This window comes from Dermacentor variabilis, chromosome 1 (genome assembly GCF_050947875.1).
Source record: "Dermacentor variabilis isolate Ectoservices chromosome 1, ASM5094787v1, whole genome shotgun sequence".
Lineage (NCBI taxonomy): Eukaryota > Metazoa > Arthropoda > Arachnida > Ixodida > Ixodidae > Dermacentor > Dermacentor variabilis.
In genome coordinates, this window is record NC_134568.1 from 121,552,031 (window position 1) to 121,557,431 (window position 5,401).

General features: G+C 46.8%; 1 non-coding gene across 1 annotated transcript; it reads left to right on the top strand.

The window, feature by feature from the left end:
• Window positions 1-5,329: 5,329 nt before the first annotated feature.
• Window positions 5,330-5,401, top strand: TRNAT-AGU (transfer RNA threonine (anticodon AGU)). The gene has a single exon. It is a non-coding gene; the product is annotated as a tRNA-Thr (tRNA).

Below are 5,401 nucleotides of genomic sequence, written 5' to 3' on the forward strand. Positions count from 1 at the left end.
TCTACTTTTTTTTTCACTCTCAGGCCGAATGTTACCAATGCCTGGATATTCGTAGTCGTTGTCCTCTACTTTTTCTTCAGCTCGTCAAGATATGACGTAGGTGTAAACGCGCCGCGAATCTGTCGTCGGCTCGGGGATTCTACTACCGGCTTCCGTCCGGTACGGTCGTGCAATGTAGAGTTCCGCAGGAACGGCTGTTGCGGCCCGTTCGGGCCGCGGAATCAGGTTTTCGGAAACGACCCAACAGGATTATCAACTTGCTTTGCCACAGCTGCCATCAGGAACTACTGTACTTACTAATGTGTTCTTACACGGTGACTTGAAGGCAAGGCCTTATCGCGTCGAGCATTTTCGCGATGCACTAGTCCGCCATCAGCTCATGTCGGAAGTGGTTACCCTCGGAGCCTACCAAATGAACCACGTCTGGGCCATCACCTTCAAAGACGTTCAAGGCAAGAAGAAGCTTTTGTCTTCCAAAGCTTTTAGCGTGAAAGACCACCGTTGTGCTGTGATAGACCCCTGCAACCAAGATGTGAGAATGAAGTTGTACTGGCCTCTCCACACCACGCCCGACGTAGACGTCAAAGCAGCCCTGGCACCATTCGGAACCGTGACCGAAATCTCCAGAGAAAAATGGCGTGTTACCGGTTGCAACGACAAGGGGTCACATACACGCCTAGTGTCGTTGCATTTGAAGGCAGGGACGGCAGTCGAAGAACTGCCGCACCAGGTGCGAGTAGGGGAGGATCATGCTCTAGTCATCGTGCCAGGAAGGCCTCCGCTTTGCCTCCTGTGTCATTGTACTGGCCATATACGTCGCGAATGTCGCGTGCCGCGCTGTGGGCTGTGTCACCGCTACGGCCACGAAGAGACCCAATGCGTGCGTAGCTACGCGAACATCACTGGGCCGGGTCGTAGTGAGATATTAGACGAACACCTGATTGATCAGGTCGACGCCGAAGAGACAGCAGCAGCAAGCGAAACACATCCCTGCGAGGACAAGACGCCTGAGGCCACGCCCCCCGATATAGACGAAGCGCAGAAACTTCAGAGTGCCACTGAGGAACTACCGCAAAAGCTTACACCTGCAAACGATACCGTAAGCGTAACTACTGTCAAAGAGCCTGAGCCCAGCGAAACACGGGAAGGCAGGAAGGAAGAAACGTGCACCGACGTCACTATGGGAATGCCGGCTACGGCAGTTACTAAGCGCCCTCGAGAAAAGCGAGCAGCGACGACCAGCGCTCTGACTCAAAGTGTGCAGAAGAACCTCCCTCCAAAACAGCGTCCACCCGTAGGTCTAGCTTCAAGCCAAAACCTACCGTGCCACCAGACAAGAAACCAACGCCGTCTATGCCCCCGCATTAGCGGGAGCATGGTTCGGCTAATCACTTCGTTGCGGGACCGGTGAAAGACTTACATCTAGAATGGACAATCACGGATGGCAACTCAACCAAGCGATGGGCTGCATCGAGAGCAGCAAAGACAGCAGTGGTCACTGGTCTAGCGTTGTAAGTTTCCACTCATCTGAACAGTATCTTGTGTCGGTTTGTGTAAACTTTACTTACAATGGCCGTTAATCCTGGAATAGCCCTTCGTGTTGCAACACTAAACGTACGCGGTTTCGGTGCCCGAAGGCGGCAACTTCAACTGAGCCGCCTGTTATTAGAAAATGATATCGATATTCTAGCTATCCAGGAAACAAAAATTGACAGCGAGGAACAAACTGATGAGATGGTGGAAATCTTTCGGTCAAGATATAATCTCTGTGTGTGCCACGCCGTGGGTAAATCAGGGGGGTGCGCAATTTTCTTGCGTAACTCCGTCGGAATTGTAGAGCAGTCTGTCATCGCTTCTGAAAGTGGTCGGTTAGTAGTTTGCGACTTTTATGTTAAAGAGGCACTATGGCGAATTATTTGCATTTATGCACCAAACAAAGCTAGTGAGCGTTTAGATTTTTTCCGATACGTCGAAACCTTCTTGAAATGCGAAAGAAATGTGTTACTATTAGGAGATTTCAATTTGCATGCATGGCTGAAGACAACGCCCCGAACCTACCGATACATGATAAGAGCGCATTGCAACTTTTCGCAATCGTTAAGGAATACGACCTAATTGATATAGGCGATGTACTGCGAGAAAAGCGAGTTCAGTTCACGCATTTCCAAGGCACAAGCCACGCCCGACTTGACCGAGTGTATCTGACAGCAAGCCTCTTATCTTTTTGCACAACATATGCCGTTAAGCATGTAAGCTTTAGCGACCATAGCTTAGTAACTGTTACAATAGGCACAAAGCGTAAAACGAGCACCTTTGATTGGGACCTCTGGAAATTCAATGATGGCCTCCTGCAAGATGAAACCTTTATCGAAGTAATAACGGCAAAAATTAAAGAAATGCAGGAAAATGACTTCCTCAGCCCTGTCGAGTTGTGGGAGCACTTTAAGTGTGAAGTTAAGATGAGGGCAATCGAAAGAGCTAGTGTCGTGCGCTACAAGGCGAGACAGAAAGAAACCGAGTTGCAGCGTACTCTAGACTACCTCTTGAATGCGGAAAGCACTGTTCCTCGCCTGCTTGCAAACAAAGTTAAAGAAGTCAAAAGGCAACTTGAGATTATTGATACGGAAAAATATCAAGGTGCGATGATAAGGTCGCGTGCCGAGCGGCTCTGGATGGGCGAAACACATGTCAAGCGAGCGTTAAGCGACGAAAGAAGCTACGCTACGAGAAATGCAATAACCGAGCTGCGCTACCAAGGTACGCTTTCCACAGACCAAAAGGTTATCGAACGAGCGCTAGTGCAACGTTTCAGAAACTTGCTAGGCTGCAGGGCGAATGTGCGAGAGGGCTTTGACACCCATTTTCTTAAATTATTGCCATGATTAGAAGATGAAGTAAAAACACAACTTGAAAGACCAATAAGTGTTAGTGAACTGGAAAATGCGATAGATGACTTGCCTACAGGGAAAGCTCCGGGGCCCGACGGGCTTGGTGCCGCTTTTTATAAATTCTTTAAGCATCAAATGGCAAAAACGCTCCTCAGAGTTATAGAAGAAGCTTATGAATCCAAAATCATGCCTCCGTCATTTAAAAGAAGCCATGTCGTACTACTACCAAAGACCAAAGACCCTGTAATATTACTGTCACCCGAAGCATACCGACCCATAAGTCTAACTAATACGGATTATAAGCTTTTTATGAAAGTTATAGCTAAGCGACTTCAGTCCGTGATTACAAACTTGGTCGGTGAACATCAAACTTGTCGAATGAAAGGGAGAACCATACTCACGAATATTCATGTGACCAGAAGTATATTGGAACTATGTGGCCTAATGCACGGACGTGTAGCCATGATTCAACTCGACTTAGAAAAAGCTTTCGATAAGGTAACCCACAGCATTCTTTTCTCCCTCTTAGAACACATCAACGTAGGTACCATCATTTATGATGGAGTAAAAATGGCCTACACTGGCTGTTCTTCGAAACTAATTATTAATAAAAAATTAACCGAAAGCATTACAGCATATTCTGGTGTAAAACAGGGATGCCCTGCCAGTTCATTGCTATTTGCAATTTACCTCGAACCACTGTGTGTAAATCTAATAATGAATAAAAAGATACGCGGTTTCCGGCTCTTATCACGTGAAATAAAGGTATTATCTATTCTGACGATATCGCAGTATTCTGCACTGATAAGGAAAGTATTCAGGAAGCTATGTATACCGCAAGAACTTTCTGCAGCCTTACAGGAAGTGCAATAAGCTGGCAAAAATGCTTAGGTTTTTGGCATGGTGAATGGGAATCTACGCCAGAAATTTTCGACGCTATAAATTTCAGCGAGACACCTGCTACTTACCTCGGCGTACCACTCGAACATTACCGCGACCCGACCGAGCAGTGGACAGCAGATACTGCTCGGGCAAACGAACAAACAAGAAACTGGGGAGGACGGAACCTCTCAATGTTTGCGCGTGCAACTGTGTGTAACTCATGCCTCGTGGCTAAAGTGTTCTATATGTTACAAGTATTATGTATGTCTAGGATGTGTGTCCAAAAATTGCACAGGATATTCGCAATGTTTGTTTGGGGATCGGGATGGGAACGTACAAGCAGGCTAAACTTATTTCATTCCGTGAATAACGGAGGTCTTGGTTTGTGTAATTTGTTTTTAAGACAAGTAGTCTCAAGGTTTATTTTCCTACGCGACCAAAGGAATGCATTTATACAAACTGTTATACACGTCCAACTACACAATGCCTTATTTGAGTTCATCGTTACATCATGTGGAACACCACAAGTAGTGGTGAAAGGATATATGCGCGAAGTGGTAAGCGCTTTTCGTTGGCTCAAAGCCCATTTCTCACTTGAATATTTGTCTGTTGCCGGCCGGAAGAAATTGTATAAAGACCTCGTGGATATTTTGTGCCCCGTGCCTATATACCGCTCAACATACGCTCTACGGCCTGAACGCAATGTCTTGAAACGCGTAAAAAGAATGTCTATCAGGCCGTCTACCAAATCTTTCTTCTTTCTTGTGCACAGCGGCACGCTTCCCGTAAAACCATGGCTGGGTTTGTTTGTACCATGGAGTATCGATTGCGGTATATGCCATAAACCGGAAACTATAGACCATGTATTTCTAGATTGTTGGGACTCAATGTTCTTGTGGGACATACTACAAAGAACCATCAAAAAATAATTCCCTCTGACACCATTCGGTATTCGCTTTCTTCCTTTTGAAGAGACGGGAGACGTGCCGTGCGACACAATAATGTTGCTCTGCATGCACAGCGTCTGGAAGACAAGAATGGATGTAAGGCCTGAAGCTCTCCATCCTCGTTCCGCTCAGGAATATTTCGTGGAAAACATCCTGCACCTACGTGACATACATAAAGTCAAAGGGGAGCCACCAGCGTGGCTACCCATATTAGACAAATTGGCCACACTTCGGTTCCCATAACCAAGCTGCATTACCCAATATGCAGCCGGTGTTTTTACCAAAGTACAACTACCTCTTTCTTTTTTAACTCTAACGCGTGGAATGTTCTACTAAGAGCAAACGTGTTACCTTTTTTGTACGTGCGTTGTGTGTAAAACAGGTAATAAAGAAAAAAGAAGCTGTCGTCGGCTCGTTGGTCTAGGGGTGTAGTTCTCGCTTAGGGTGCGAGAGGTCCCGGGTTCAAATCCCGGACGAGCCCTCTAGTTTTTTTTTCCGCTCTCAGGCCGAATGTTACCAATGCCTGCATATTCGTAGTTGTTGTCCTCTTCTTTTTCTACAGCTCTTCAAGATGATGTAGGTGTAAACACGCCGCGAATGTGAGCTGTTGTCGGCTCGTTGGTCTAGGGGTATGGTTCTCGCTTAGTGTGCGAGAGGTCCCGGGTTCTAGTCCCGGACGAGCCC